Here is a 16,795-nt window from a genome sequence, read left to right on the forward strand (position 1 = left end):
GATTTTTGATGAGATTTTTCATGTTTGTTCAAACATTTTTAATTAATTGTTTCAGTTCCTTTATCTCATTTGAATTGTTGGTTTCTTCCTTTACTGGGCCATATCTTCAGTTTTCCTAGTATGACTCATTATTTTTTGCTGGCATTCAGGCATTTAATTTCCTCAGTTAGTTGATTCTGGAGATTGTTTTCATTCTTTTACCTAGGTTTTCTTGCTGGATGGCTTTGTTCTCTATCTGTTCTTTGACATTCAGTTCAGCTTATTTAGACCTCTAGCATCGGTTTTGTTTAACAAATCAGAATTTTCAGTTCTTGTTTTCTTGTTTCTTGCCCTGCCTGTATGTGCCTTTTTTTTTCTCTCCCTTAGGAGGGTCCACTTAGGCGTTATAGACCCTAGTCAGATTTTCCTAGACCAGACTGGCCTCCTCTTGGGAGGAAAGTCACTTGCATCAGTTTTCCCTGAGGGTGAGACCTAGCAGATTGACATACGTTCCTATGAAGCCTCTAGACTCTATGTTTTTCCTCTCCTGCCCAGTATGTGGTGTTTGTCTGCCTGCAGGTCCCACATAAAGTGATGCAGTACCTTTAACTTCAGCAGACTCTCCCTGCTCAGGGTGTGTTTAAGACAGAGGAGAAGTTGTAGGCTGCCTTTAATGGCTTCAGTTTTCCAGTCCCTGGGGTCTGAATTCCTTGAGAGAGAGATTTCTCCTGAGCTGGGCCCCACCCTTCTCCTGGGGAAGGCACAGCCTCTAGGGAATTACCTCCTCTCACCTGACCAGCCATTTTGTCTCTCAGACAAGCTTAATTCCACCCCTGCCTGGGGTGGTTGGAGCCTGAGTAGCCTTGTAGTTGTATCTAAAGAGCAGTTAAGCAGTAGAAATGCAGAAAGAAAAAAAAAAAAGAAAAGAAAAGAAAAAAATTCCTTTTCAGAGCAGGGCCTCCCCATTCCTTAGGTTTGTTAATCCAGAGCTTAATTTGGTATATTGCTCTATGTATCTCCAGGTCCTATGTGCCCACTCTTTTTCTTTTCAGGGTACAGACTTTTTCAAGCATTTTGTGCTGTCCAATCCAAAAAACCTCTGGTTTTATTATTATTTTTTTCCATCAGCCCTGTCCCCTCTGTGCTTGGGCAAAAACTAGTAACTTTACTTTTATTCAAGATTTAGTTGAACTGGAGGCTTATCTTTAGTAGTCAAAATGTGTTAATTAATTCCACAATTGGAGTTTGGTTGAGTTCAGCCCCTTGCTGTTAGTAAAGTCTCTTTCCTTTACCCTCTGGGAACCAGACTGTGGGGGAGGGGCCCTGGCCTCTGTGGCTTGGGGGACTCACAGTTCTGGGTGGGATCGCAGCTGGTCCAGCTGGTCCAGACTGGGGTGCGCTGTGTGTCCAGACACTGACGTGGCCCCAGCAGTTGTTCTGTGCTGTTCCTGGCTATTTATTAGCTGCTCTAGAGGATGAACTAAATCTCACACCTCACTAAGTTGCCATCTGGGAACCTCCCATCAGAAACTCAGTTAACTGATTTTTAATAACTTTCAAGTCCAAATTTATTCTCTATTCTAATTGTTAATTATTTGTTTTAAAAATAAAGCATGACTTCAATCATATAGACTAACTATAATTTAAAAACTCAGTGAGCTGAAGTCAAGAACATGGGTTATCAGGTTGAGGCCTATTAAAAAGGGTCCTAGATTGTAAATTCTTATAGCAGTTACATATATTCAAGAATTGTAACTGGTATTTCTAAATTCTGAGATACTGAGCTGTTTGTCTATAACCTGGTCATTCCCAGAAACTTTGGCCATTTTTGTGACACCTGAGACTCAGAATTAGAACTCTGAAGTTATGAATGGCAGCATTACCTCATACAGGAACTGTTTAAAAAGTTGAAAAAAATGATCAGACTTTGAGTGGAGATATGAATGAAGCTGATATGGATGAGACTAAGGTGAATCAGAATACAGAGTAAAGGATGATATGGTCCATACTTTAAAACTTCAACTTCTATGTGAAACCAAAGGGAGAGATGTGTATTTGTTGAAAAATTTATATTTGGGGTAGTGCATTTCCTAATTTAACTTATATGGTCAGTTTAGTTGAACACCACAAGTACATAGAATCTTGAATAGGATGTGAGATCTTGTTGGTTTGTCCAGGTTAGTGTAATGCCACAATATATCCTAGAGTAATTTGAGCAGTGAATAAAGAAGTATTTTCAAAGTCCCCTTGGGGGCTGGGAAGAAAGGAGGAGATATTCACCTTCCCCATTTGTGAGAATTTCTGATGTTCTTGCAAGCAGTGGAGACAACCAAATCAATAGGCTTTTCACTTGATCTTGGGGTTTGTCCCTATGAAACTTATTCCTGCAAAGGATAGGCTAAGCTTACTTAAAATTAAGCCTAAGAGTCACCCCTAGAGAACATCTTTTGTTACTCAAATGTAGCCCCTCTCTCTCTCTCTCTCTTTCTCTCTCTGTCTCTCAGCAGGTGAACTCACTGCCCTCCCTCCTACTGGGACATGACTCCCAGAGGTGTAAATCTCCCTGGCAATGAGGGAAAGAAATCCTGGGATGAGCTGAGACTCAGCATCAAGGGATTAGGAAAGCCTTCTTGACAAAAAGGGGGAAGAGAAATGAGACAAAATAAGTTTCAGTGGCTGAGAGATTTCACAGCCAAGAGGTTATCTTGGAGGTTATTTTTATACATTATATAGATATCCCTTTTTACTTTATGGTATATTGGGGTGGCTGGAGGGAGGTACCTGAAACAATTGAGCTGTGCTCCAGTAGGCTTGATTTTTGAAGGTGATTATATAAAGATATAACTTGCACAATGTGACGGTGGGATTGTCAAAACCTGTGTCTGTTGCTCCTTTTATCCAGGGTATGGACAGATGAGTTTAAAAATATGATTAAAGAATAAATATATAGTAGGGGGGGAAGGGTGAAATAAATTAGGTAGATGGAAATACTACTGGTTAATGAGAGGGAAAGGTAAGGGATATGGTATGCATGAGGTTTTTTTTTTCTTTTTATTTCTTTTTCTGGAGTAGTGCAAGTGTTCTAAAAAAATTATCATGGTGATGAAAACACAACTATGTGATGATATTGTGAGCCATTGATTGTACACCATGTATGGAATGTATTTGTGTAAAGATTTACCAATAAAAATATTTTTTAAAAAACTAAAGAATGAATCAGAAAAATGAAACATTACATCATGATATGATTAGCGGTTACCTCAACAAGACTTTATTTTATAAACATTTTAGTTCCGTTAAAATTGATGCATTTTCTGAAGGATACAATGACTAAGAAGCACAATGGTGAATGGTATTCATTTATATAATGAAATTTGGTGGAGGAGGGATGTCAAGGGGCACACAACAAACTGAATAAACCTTAGGGACAATGTGTTATATAAAATAAACTAGAAACAAAAGAACAAATATGCTAAGCTCTCTTTCAGGAAATATTTATAAGACACTGGGAGCTTAGATTGTGGGCCCTTATAGCAGTCACATTTGGTCCACAATTGTAGATGTATTTTTGGATTCTGAGACACTGAGTCAAATGTGTATCAGCTGGCATTTACCTGGAACTTTGAGTAACTCTGTGGCACCTAGGTCTCAGAAATGGATTGCTGCAGACCTGAAAGTTAGCATAACTATATATAATAACAGTCAAAGTAAATGAAAAAGAAATCAAGCCTCAATTAGAGTTAGTATAAAGCCATTCTGGCTGGGTCTAAGGTAAATTAGAATGCAGGGTACAAGATGGTAGTGTATGTACTCTAGACCTTCAGTTACTATATGTGATCAAAGGCAGAGAAGTTTATTATGTCTAGAACCTAAATTTTCTGAAACAAATAATCTAAATCAACCTATCTGGATAGCTCATTTAAACAACCCAAGGTCCTAGAGTCCTGAATGGGAACAAGGCCTTGTAATTCTCTATAGCTTAATTGAATACCAGGATGCATCTCAGATGATGGTGGGCTGGTAATTAAAAAGTATTGGTAGAGTCTCTTGAAGATATGGGGGGGGGGGGGGAAATATATACATATATATATATATATATATATATATATATATATATAACTGTTAAACTCTCCAATCTGTGAAATCCCAGGTGCCCTGTCAACCACTGGGGACTCCCAAGAAAATAGGCAAGCCCTTCATCTTGAGGCTTGCCCTTATGAAACTCATTTCTGTAGGGGAGAAGCTAAGACTACCCATAACCAGGCCTAAGAGTTGCTTCCAGAAAGCCTCTTTGTTGCTCAGATGTGTCATCTCTCTCTCTCTAGGCCCAACTCTGCAAGGAAGATAGTTGCCCTCCCCCCTTTCAGGAGTGAAAGTCTCCATGACAATGTGGGGCATGACTCCCAGAGATGAGATGACCCTAGCATGAGATCAACAAGGCCTTCCTGACCAAAAGGGGAAAAAGAAGGGTAACAAAATAAGCTACCAGTGGCTAAGAGAAAGCAAACAGAGTCAAGAGGCTATTCTGGAGGCTACTCTTATGTAAGCTTCTGCTAGATAGTGCTGATTGCCATGGTTTGCTAAACCCCAAACAACATCACTTCTGTTGACTCTTGAGAACACCTAGGGCTCTAATTGAGACTCTATAAAAGTTTCATGCACTAGATATGCCTTCCTGGAACATATAATTCAGAGTTTACAGGTCATATATAGTTATATAATAGTTTCTAGGTCAGATAAACCCTGAAATTCAGAGGGACCAGCTTCTCCAGGATTATCAATTATTTATATCCCACTATCCTTTAGTGTGGACACCCCTTCTCAACATGAAAATGTCAGAATGGACATTGCTCAAAATCCCTATAGATTGGGAGAAGGATTAAAGGAGAAGGAGAAGATATAACAGACAAAATGGGATTTAGGAAACTGCTGAATTACCATATTAGTATTCCTTCTAGTCTCCAGTGTTTTGGAGCGGTAGAAGGAAAACTCTGAGATTATAGAATTGTAGCACATGATAAATTCTGGGATCTGTTTTGTAACTACTTGCTGAAGTGTGCTTTGAAAATTATTGCTTCTTTCCTTCTTCGTTTTGTATATATGTTATACTATACAATTTAAAAAGCTTTAAAAAATGGATGCATTCTCATTTTTTTCTGGCATGAGTTTATATGCAAAGCAAAACAGTTTCACAGTCTACATTTCTTTTCTGGCCATTATTATTATTAGTTTCAATTTGTGAGTAATACTGAAAATAATTTTGTTGTATTAAGTAGTGTTCTAGATTGCTAGTTGCCGAAATGCAATATACCAGAAATAGAACAGCTTTTAAAAAGGGGAATTTCGTAAGTTGCTAGTTTACAGTTCTAAGGCTGTGAAAATGTCCCAATTAAAGCAAGCCTATAATATTGTCCAAATTAAGGCACCAATAAGAGGTTACCCTCACTCAAGAAAGGTCAATGAAGTTCAGAGTTTCTCTCTCTACTGGAAAGGCACATGGTGAACGTAGTGATATCTGCTAGCTTTCTCTCCAGACCTCTAGTTTCATGAAGCTTCCCCAAGGGCATTTTCCTTCTTCATCTCCAAAGGTCTCTGGCCGTGTGGGCTCTCGTGGTTCTCATGACGCTGCTTTGTTGCTCTCCCCCTCTCTCCAAAATATTTCCTCTTTTAAAGGATTCCAGTAAACTAATCAAGACCCACCTGGAATGGATGGCATCACATCTCCATGGAGATAACCTAATCAAGTTTCCAACCTACAGGACTGAATAGGGGTTGAAAGAAATGGTTGCTCCCACAAGATTGGATCAGGATTAAAACATGGCTTTTCTAGGGTACATAAATCATTTCAAACTGGCACAGGTGGGGAAGGTAAAAAACTATTAGTTCCCGAGTCAGATACAATCCCAACTTACCAACTAGGTTCTTGTTTGCTGAGCTTGTTTGTTTAAATTCACTTGCTCTCTTTCCTTTCCCCTAACTAGCTAGCAACTTTTGAGCATTAAATCATGTACCCCACAGAAGACATGTTTAAGTCTTAATCTGAATTCTTGTTAGTTGAACCCATCTGTAAATACAAGCTTTGAAGATAGTGTCACAAGTTAAGGTGCAGAGTCATTTGTGAGTAGGATCTTCACAGATCCTATTTAGATGAGGCCAAACAAATTGAATGAGGGTCAGCCTTAATCCATATGACTACAGTCTTTAAAGGAAATTCAGATGCAGTCAGAAGAAGCTAGAACTGAGTAGAAGCCAGAAGTCAGCTAGGGGAGATTGGAGTAAGCCATTTTACTGCTAAACCTTTTTCCTGTGCGCACCTTTGCACCTAGGATTATTATATGCATCACCTCCTTTCTACAGGTTACTCCCATAAGTAAGAAGCTGTGGCTCAAGTAATCCAAAGCAAAATTCACCAAAACAGCAAAGCCCTGGCATGCACACATGAGTGTGCACACATATGCACACACACATAGACAAACAGTCACAAATATACAAAGTCAGGCAACAATGTCTTCTAGCCCCGCCCAGAAGCCAGGTGCCTGGAAGTAAATCTTCTTAAACCTGCTTCTCCCTGAGCTGTTGAGAATTCCCTGAGCTATCAACTCCTTTTCCTTATGATCTTATTCTGTTTTATATTTTCTCCCCATATCTCATTTCTCCTTCTATTAGCTTTCGATTATGGAAGAAGCAGAAAAGAAAAAGCAAAACAATTCTTAGTAAATTGGTGATTTACATAAAGTAAAACAAATAACTGCTTCATACCCTTAGGCTAACACTTTAATCACTCTGGCTTTTATTTCCTTATGTATAAAATGAGGAAATTAAAAGAGAAAGTCCTAAGACTTGTGTTCTTTGTTTTAATAAAATATTTACTGAGTTTTACAGTGTACTAGGAACTGTGTAATGATTGGAAAACTGTCTTAACTCCCAAATAAGAGGGAGGCATGGTACAGGTCAGTGGAAAGAGAAAGTACTTTAGCAACAGATAGACTGATTAGGAGCCAGGCTTTGGCACTCCTGAGCTGTGCGATCTTGGACAAGTAAGTTAGCGTCTCTCAGCCCCCAGTTCCTCGTCAAGAAAAGGTCTCCCTCACAGTTTTGTGGAGCTTTAAATGAAATAGCAGTCAGCATTACCCCATACAGCAACTGTTGAAAAAAAAGCTGAATAAAAGATCAGACTTCAATTAGAGATAAAAATGAAGTTGATCTGGTTAGGACTAAGGTAAATCCGACTAAAAGGTAAAGGATGATATTGACTGTATTTTAAAACTTAAATTTCTATGTGAGGCCAAAGGAAGAGATATTTATTTGGTACAAAGTTTATATTTTTGATAGCACACTATCTAATCTAATTTGTATGGTCAGCTTATTCAAACACCATAATTACATGGAACCTTGAGTAGGGAGTGAGATCTTGTTGGTTTGTACAGGTTAATGTGATGTCGCAATCATACCAGAGTAACCTGGACAGAAGATTAAAATGTATTTGCAAAGTCCCCTTGAGGGGCTAGGGAAAAAGGTGGAAAATTAAACTTGCGCACCTGGGTAAGACTTGATATTCCCACAAACACTGGAGAGTAGCCGTTTGATAGGCCAACCCATGATACTGGGATTTACCCTTGTGAAGCATTCCTGCAAAGAAAAGGCTAAGTCTACTTGTAAACATGCCTAAGAATCGCTCCCAGAGAACCTCTTTTGTTGCTTAGATGTGGCCTCTCTAAGCCAACTCAGCAGGTGAACTCACTGCCCTCCCCCTGTACATGGGACATGACTCCCAAGGGTATAAATCTCCCTGGCAATGTGGGACATGACTCCCAGGGATAAGCCTGGCCCTGGCATTATGGGTTTGAAAAATACTTCATGACCAAAAGGGGGAAAAGAAATGAAATAAAGTAATGTTTCAAGGTGCATGGGTGGTCCAGTGGTAGAATGCTTACCTTCCCTGTGGGAGACCTGGGTTTGATTCCTAGACCATGCACCCGCCCCCCAAAAAAACCTTCAGTGACTGAGAGATTTCAAAGAGAGAGGTCATTCTGGAGGTTACTCTTAAGCAGTATACAATATCCCTTTTCAGTTTTTGGTGCATTGGAGTAGTTAGAGGGAAACGCCTGATACTTTTGCACTTTAAGCCAGTAGCCTTTGATTCTTGAAGATCATTGTATAATTATATAGCTTTTACAGTGTGACCATGTGATTGTGGAAACCTTGTGACTGATACTACCTGTATGTAATGAATAGAAAAATAAGTAAGAAAATAAAAACAAGAAATAAATAATAGGGGAGATGGGGAGTATGGGATATTTTGGGTGCTCTTTTTTACTTTTATTTTTATTGTTACCCTTATTGTTTATGAAGCAGTTAAAATGTTAAAAAATCTATTGTGATGATAAATGAACAACTATATGATGATACCATAAACCACTGATTGTATATTTTGGATGATTATATGGTATGTGAATATGTCTTAATAAAATTGTACTTGACAACAACAAAAAAAGATGGGGTGAGGAAAGAAGCCCTAATATCTTATTACCCCTAAGAAGAGGCTAGTGGCTCAACAGCATAGGCATTTGATCTGTTCTATGTGATTATTATCATTAGGAATCCAAAGAACCACGCCACTGCATATCAAAGTATGTTCACAAGTTCTGGGATCCATAAATATAAACTGGAATATTTGTATTACCCCAAGAGTATTTACTCCTAATTTCCATAAGATGCTAATCAGAAGCCTCATGCAAACAGGAGATGGAAATGAGTTAGTGGATGTAGTTGAGACCCATGGGACCTTCCACAGCTCAGTGTTTCTTACTCAGTGTTTCAGGAAAGTCCCAGAGATGACCTTGCCCTCAATGTTGTTGGTTAATATTCCCCAAAGTAAATCACTGTGACCACAGATCAACCTTCCAAGTACAAAATCTTTAGATATGTCCTTTTATGCCCACAGGTCAGAAGGTTGCATTGTCTTCTGGCAATTTTTTTTTAATTATGTTGACTCAAACTAGCTCAAAGCTTTCACTACACTGTCAATTCTACCATGTTTCTCTATGATGGCTATGTTTTATATTTCCTGAGGGTAACTTATCCATCTTATTCTTGACTTCCTCGGCTCCAAAGGCTTTCACCTACACTCCAATTCACAACACTGCTCCTTAAATTGCATCCTAGTTTTGGTCATAATCCAAAACTGCTTTGCCTCTGAAATTTTGAACACTAACTCTGCTCTATCTCAAGTGGAATTCCTTCCTTCCAGCTTCTCCTCTTACTTTACCATTACTTCCAGTTCCTCTACTTTTCAATTATTGCCCTTAACTTGCAAACTCCCAGGCCTGAATTAATACACAATTTAGTTTTCTTTCTTGCTGGACACAGAACTACTAGAGAAAAATCACCTAATGGTGCTACTAAAACCACTGGAAATTCTGGTTCTAACCTCAGCCAAGAGAAGTCACTTCCTCCCGATTTCTTTGTGCACCTATGCCAAACTTTCTTCTCATTCCTCAAACCCTCCACCCCCAAAGTATTCCAATCTGGACATTTTCCTCATCTGTCTAGAGCAGATAAGACCCTAATCCCAAAGCTGACAACCACCTGTACTTCAGCTCCCATTCCTTATCATTTTCTTTGTGTCTTTATTCTTTCACTTGTCCCTTTTCTTTTTCCTCGGATGGCTTAAGAGGGAGGGCATTCTCCAAGAAGTTTACAAAAGTAGTCTTATATCTAAAAGCAAAATTGTACTTAATTATGGAAATGATTGTTTATTCTTTGACTCCCTTGTTAGAATGTGCCAATGGGAAAGGACCCTGTCTGTTTTATTCAATATTATTTCCCCACTGTATGGTAGCTACTCAATAAATATTTCATGAATAAATAACTTAATATAGGCACCTAAAGGTAGGAAAGCAAGGCAGATGACAAGAAAGAAAGAAAAAAGTATTATTTGGCTTTTACAAGGAGATGGGAGTCACTTATTCTAGAGGTCCCCAGAAATTCAGAATGAGCGTGTACTTGAAATGTAGTTCACACCTGTAGTTGAGCTCTTGTTGCATATTCAAGGCAATGCATGGAGAGAAAATAAGGCAGTCATCATGCCTGGTGAAGGGCTGGAGTTGAAGCAGGAGAGGTTTAGATGAGATCCACACCAAGAAAGGGAACCTCAACTTTAGCCTATGGACATGGACTGTCAAAACTTGCTAAGGTTTCATAAATTTTTGTAAATTTTGAAATTGTTTTTAATTATGTCTCCTGCTGATTTCCCCATAGTGGATGGCCATAGAAACCTTTAAAGACCCAGAAAAGTCTGTCATCTGCTCTGTAACAGGCAATTTTTTCAGCAAACTCCAGAATCCAGAGCCCTGCTGCTTGGATTTGAACCCCAACTCTGCCAATAATTTGCTTGCAGCCTTGTGCTAGTTGCTTCACCTCTCTTGCCTCAATTTCATTATCTGTAAAATGTAGTCAATAAGCGTACTTATCTCATAGGATTTTAGAAGTAAATGAGGTGAAACATAAAGCACCTAGCCAGTAAATACTCAGCATGTTTGTTTTATTGTGCTCTGATCAGTATTGTAGCAAACGGAGCAGTATTAGTACTACCAACCCAAAGAGTTAATGTGAGTGATGTCATGTTGAAAGAAGAAATGAAATAGGTTGAATCCTTGGGTTTTGTGACAAGGAAGAAAAAATAAATTAAAGGACCCAGACCTGAGCAATGACCCCTGAAGCTTGTCAGAAGATTCAATATTAGCCTGAAACAAGCAAAATATTATTCTGTTTACTGAACCAATTAAGCAAAATAGAAAAATGTACTAAACTTGCACAAACCAGAATGAAACGAGAATCAAAGAAAGCAAGGACACGAAATCTGGGAGAAGTGTTTTTCAGTTCACTCCATTACCACAGTCCCCTAATAACTACTTATTACTCTTTTCTCCTTTCAGGACCCAGAGCATGAGATTCTAAAGACAGTAAAACTGACTGAAGCGGGGAGGGGGGCGGGTAAGAAGCTGGAAGGAGAGACTGTCAAAAGGATTGTTGATCACATGTCATTTGAAATTATGAAGAAAAACCCAAGGAATAAGTACATTGCCTTCTGACATTCCATCTCCCCATTTATGAGAAAAGGTATCTATACCTCCCAGGCACTGGGGATTTCTTTGAGAACAATACTCCTGCATAACTGGTAGCTTGGGAAATAATATAATATGTTCGTTTATTTTTTAACTAAATGAACATATTATAGGGCTTGAGGATTCCCTTACATCTTTGTAACACTTTCTTAGAATTGAACCACAGTCAGATCTTCCCAGCCCAACTTTCCTTCCTTCCTTCTCTCCTTTAGGAATTAGACCTGTGCCATACACTGACAGCTGTTCCAAACTTCTCTGGTTCCCTCCTAACTTTCTCCCTCACAGGCATTTTCCCCAATACATTTCTTATATTCTAGCTATCTATTTCTCACTTAAAAAGTGAACATTATTCTCCCTTTGTTAGGGTGACCATTATATTTATGAGGTATTATTAATTTCAACTGTGCAAATAAATATTAGATTGAATCATTTGAAATTGGCAAAAAAAAAACCACTCCAAGATATCAGAGAGGTAGCAGTTTTAGAAAGATTGGAATTACTAAATAGGTAGAAGAAGGAGGGGCTCTGGAGTTGAAACTCTAACTTCCAGGCAAGCAGCATTACTTGGCTGGTGCTGGTGTCTCAGGAGGGCCAGTGATGCTGGTTCTGCAACCATGAGAAAAACTATCAACTGCATTCAGCTGCTGCTACAAAAAAGGATCCGCCGCTGATGAACTAAAGAAACATCTGAGTCATGCTCACAGGAGCAGGAAGCAGAGAAGGGAATAAGTCCTTTATTCCTCCTCTTGTCTTATAGTATCCCTCCGGTGCCCCCAAGAGACTAACAGGGAACCAGAAATGTGGGCTACAAGTTCCCAGCCCCAGCATCACAAAGAAAATTATGGAATGGTGATTTGGACCAGAGAGCCAATAACTTAAGAACTGGGTCAGCCCAAAATAAGCTAGAAACAAAAAAGCAAATATTGTATGGCCTCATTTAGAAGTTCTTGTAAGAAAATAGGGGCATAGGAGAGCCACCAGAACCAACAGAGCCAACAGAATGGAGAGAGCCCCAGCGAAGCCATTGAAGAGAAAGCTAGCAGACATCTCAGTGCCTTTCCACCTGAGAAAGAAACCCTGAACATTGTCAGCCTTCTTGAACCAAGACAATTGGAAGCTAAAGCTACCAAAAATGTAGAAAGAAATCAAAGCAGGAATTTAGTGCAAGAATAAGAACAGTTGATGGAACAAAAGAAAAAGAAAAACAACGACAAGGAAAAGAAGAAACATGCTCAAAAGTAGGTCACTGAACAAAAAATCAAAGTGCCAGAACAGGTAAAGCCTAGTCTAAGCCAGTCTCAGCCTGCCAACTCTACCAACAGCACTTTCACAGCAACCAGCACTAATAATAATGCCACGTGAGCCACAGCCAACAATCAGCAGCAGCAGCAGCAGTAGCAACCACAGCAGGTGTTGCCTTGAAATTCTCAGGAATTACTACCAGGATTTCACCACCAGGAATATAAACAGCTTCTAAAGAGGGGTCAGCATTTTCCTGTGGTAGCAGCAAATCTGGGATCTGCTATTAAAGTAAAGCAATGCCTTAACAAATCACAGCCACAAAATAATGGAGAGGTGTAGAACAGCAAAAATCAGTCAAATATAAACCATAGTACTTTAGGATCCCATTATGAGAATCCCTAGTGGGAATCTTATCTTCTACAAGTGACTCCAGCACAAACTGGCCAAAATCTATAACAAGATGGCTGATTTGGTGACGATATGCCCTTGCCTGGAAATTGCCCCACTGGCTGGGAAGAGGAAGGGATGTAGAGATTGGAATATGGTATAGTAATTTATCTCAAGACTAACTCATCTTTAAATTGGCCCCCATATACAAAGAAAATGTCATCAAAGGGAATGATGAAAGGTGGAAACAAACAAGAAGAAACATGGATAATCCACTTGTTAAACAGTTTTTAAATACTGATTTTTAAATACTCATCAGAAGCAAATGTACAGAGCAATAAAGATGGACCTTTCTGGAATAACGTTACAAAACAAACAAATAGAGACAGATAAGGATAGCCTAAATATTGGTGATTACAATCGAATGGTTGGGAAAGGCCCTGGTTCTCAGCCTCAGATTTCCAAAGAGTCTTCCATGGAGCACAGTCCATTGTTATTTTGATGAGAATGGCAAACCCAGCATGTTTGATGTGGAAATAGCAGCACAACCCCAGGGCATGCAGCAGCCTCCAGCACAACTTCATCTCAGTCCATTCTCCCTGCTCAAATGCCTGCTCCTCAGGTTCCAGTTTCATTGCTGAAGTATGCACCAAACAATGGTGGCCTGAATCCACTCTTAGACCCACAGCAGGTAGCCATGCTGAACCAGCTATCCCAATTAAACCAGCTTTCTCAGATCTCTCAGTTACAGCCACTGTTAGCGTGATAGCAAAGGGTGCAGAATTAGAGAAGTGTGCCTTCTGGTAACTGGCAGCAATAAGACCAGCAGGGCTGACCTCTTAGTGTGCAGCAGCAAATGGTGCCACAGTCTCGTCAACTTGATCCAAACCTGTGGGTGAAGCAACAGACCCTGCCATCTCAGCAGCAGTCATTCCATCTGCCAGCATGAAATCTTTCCTTGAAACTGTCATGCCCCACACTACACCTGAGTTGCAAAAAGGACCATCACCAACAAGTGCTTTCAGCAACTTCCCTACAGGCTTGAATTCAAACTTGAATGTAAATATGGATTGAATAGTATTAAAGAATCATTGTCATGACTAAGGAAGTGGACTACAATGAACAGCATTTCTGTGAAAATGTCTTTGGATCAAAACTCCAGCAAACACAGTGCTATTTCAAGTGGTTTCAGGCTGGAAGAATCTCCATTTGTTCCCAATGACCTTATGAACAGCACTACTTCACCAGCCAGTTCTCCAATCAATAGGAGACGGCTGGCCATGGGCCAGATTGCCTAACCGCTCTAGCAGTATTAATTGGCCACCAGAGTTTTGCCCTGGTGAACCTTGGAAGACCATACACACATTAACCCCGAAACTGACCCTTACATCGCTCCAAGCAGTGTCATAAACAATCTTTTAATTAGTACTATTCAGGAAGTTGACCCCCTCAGGGACAGGAACAGTGGGTCATCCTCATCCTTGAACACCATGCTGCCGTTGACTAGTGCCTGACCATCCTTTCATGCCTCCAACGACAGCGTTCCCCTCAGCAGCACAGCACAGCACAAAGCACTTCAGCCAGAAATAGTGATTCCAAATTGACCTGGTCTCCTGGTTCAGTTACAAATACTCTCTGGCTCATGAGCTGTGCAAAGTCTCTTTGCCACCTAAAAACATCACTGCTCCATCCCACCCACCTGCAGGACAGACTGGTCAGAAGCCACCTTGTCATTGTGGGATAATTCTCCCCTTCATGTAGGTGGAGGATAGGGAAATTTGATGCCAGATATCCCCCAAGTTCCAGCTGGGGAGAAAGCAGCTCAAGGAGAATAACAGATTGGCTTGTTCTTAAAAACCTTATACCTCAGATTGCATACTCTGTGCATGCAGCATGGCTCACTGATAAAATTCCAGCTGAACCTCCCACGTGGGAATGCTTTGGTCCATCACAGTTCAGAAGAAGAGTAATGAAGGCACAAAAGTCTCTGCACATGTGTGTATTGGGAAACACTGCTATCCTTGCTGAGTTTGCCAGTGAAGATGCAATCAGTCATTGCTTTGCACAATGTCAGTCTCTGACCCCTTCTCCTGGCTGGCAGTTTCTTGGGTCCAGCCTGAGCCTGCTAGGCTCCCTCAACTGTTCCCACTCATTCTCCAACCGGACCAATCTCAATCACTAGAATGGTGCTGGGTTATTGGGAACTCACTGTGGAGACCTTCACGGCACTTCACTCTGGGGGACCCCACATTATTCCACAAGCCTGTGGGGTCCTCCAAGCAGCAGTGACCTCTGGGGAATTAGCAGCCTGTTCTAGTTTGCTAGCTGCCAAAATGCAATATACCAGAAACAGAACAGCTTTTAAAATGGGGAATTTATTAAGTTGTAAGTTTACAGTTCTAAGGCTATGAAAATGTCCCAATTAAAGCAAATCTACAGAAATGTCCAAATTAAGGCACCAACAAGAGGTTACCTTCACTCAAGAAAGGCCAATGAGAGTGATGAAAATGTTCTAAGAAATGATCATGGTGATGAATATACTGTTATGTGATTATATTGTGAGCCATTGATTGCACACCATGTATGGAATATTTGTATGTTAGGCATGTTCATGTCTGTATGTTGTTTGGGTTTGTCACTAAAAAAACAAAAATGAAAGGTCAATGAAGTTCAGGGTTTCTTTCTCAACTGGAAAGGCACATGGTGAACATGTCGACATCTGCTAACTTTCTCTCCTGACTTCTTGTTTCATGAAGCTCCCTGGGGCATTTTCCTTCTTCATCTCCAAAGGCCTCTAACTGTGTGGACTCTCGTGGTTCTCGTGGCTCTCAGCTTTCTCCAAAATGTTTCCTCTTTTAAAGGATTCCAGTAAAGTAATCAAGACCCACCTGGAATGGGTGAAGTCACATCTCCATCTAATCAAAAGTTAATATCCAAAATTGAGTGAGTCACATCTCCCTGGAGACAATCTAATCAACTATGAACCTACAGATGGAGGTTAAAAGAAACAGCTGCCTCCACAAGATGGATCAGGATTGAAACATGGTTTTTCTAGGGTATATAATCCCTTCAAACCAGTACACAGTCCATCCCCCATTAATGCTTTCCTTTCTGTTGACCACCACCATGGGGGTGGAGTGTCCATGCAACCTTGTAATGTAGACTCAGGAACTGTGACCTCAAAATGAAAAAGAAAGAGTACTAACCTGGGCTCGCCATCTGTAGCCAAGGGCCATCTGTGGAAACAGCTATGCTCTATACATTTTCCACTTTATTTTTCCCAAAGCATATCAGTTTGAATACTTGAGTCATGCAGGCCAATATTATAATGTGAAAAGGTATCTATCTACTTACACTCTCAAATAGTATCATTCATGCTAAACCGTATACAATGAGTTTACGTGGGCATATTCATCATATTTAGCCTTGAAACTCTTTTCTCCTTCCTTCCCCTCCTCCCTCACCCCCCATTTATTTTTTATTTTTTGCAAAAACATTTTGGCGGGCTGATAATGTATGAGTTTTTAACTTTGCCCTGAATAATGTCCTCTCCGTCGGATCAGCAATATGGGTGGGGGGTAGCTGTTCCAGTATAAATGTTTACGTAAGGATCTTCTGTAAAAGTGTGCACTCTCTATTTTGCCTTGATGTTTATCTACCTTATTGTGGTATCATGGAGTTTAAAAGATCATGTAATGATACTGACTTAGGGTTATTAATGAAAGTTTTGCACCAGTTTTTTCATGTTATAAAACTAAAGAATTTCATTTTGCCAATTGAAAGACTGCAGTCACAGCCCACCTGCCACCCAGGACAGGCCCACACTCTGAATAGGTTTTCCATTTTATTTTTAAGGTTCCCACACTGAACCTTCCTGTTACAGATTTTTTGTTTGTTTTTTGAGAAAAAAATGTTTATTCTTCCATCAAAAGGAAAAAACTTAAAAGACAAAAAAAAAAAAAATGGAGGGTGACTTAAAAGGTGTTTTTTATCTCTAGGAAAAAGGAGCAGCATTTGGCCTTTTGTTTTTTCTATTCCTGTCCTAAATCAAAGAGCATGGT

The 16,795-nt window shown here is 39.9% G+C and overlaps 1 long non-coding RNA gene and 1 pseudogene across 2 annotated transcripts in view; one reads left to right on the forward strand and one right to left on the reverse strand.

Annotated features, from left to right (window-relative positions):
* Positions 1–16,795, reverse strand: part of LOC143661755 (uncharacterized) — a 135,000-nt gene that overhangs the window by 21,055 nt on the left and 97,150 nt on the right. The gene's annotated exons all lie outside the window — the stretch shown is intronic.
* LOC143661716 (trinucleotide repeat-containing gene 6A protein-like) lies at positions 10,243–15,922 on the forward strand (annotated as a pseudogene).

Source organism: Tamandua tetradactyla, chromosome 17 (genome assembly GCF_023851605.1).
Source record: "Tamandua tetradactyla isolate mTamTet1 chromosome 17, mTamTet1.pri, whole genome shotgun sequence".
Taxonomy (NCBI): domain Eukaryota; kingdom Metazoa; phylum Chordata; class Mammalia; order Pilosa; family Myrmecophagidae; genus Tamandua; species Tamandua tetradactyla.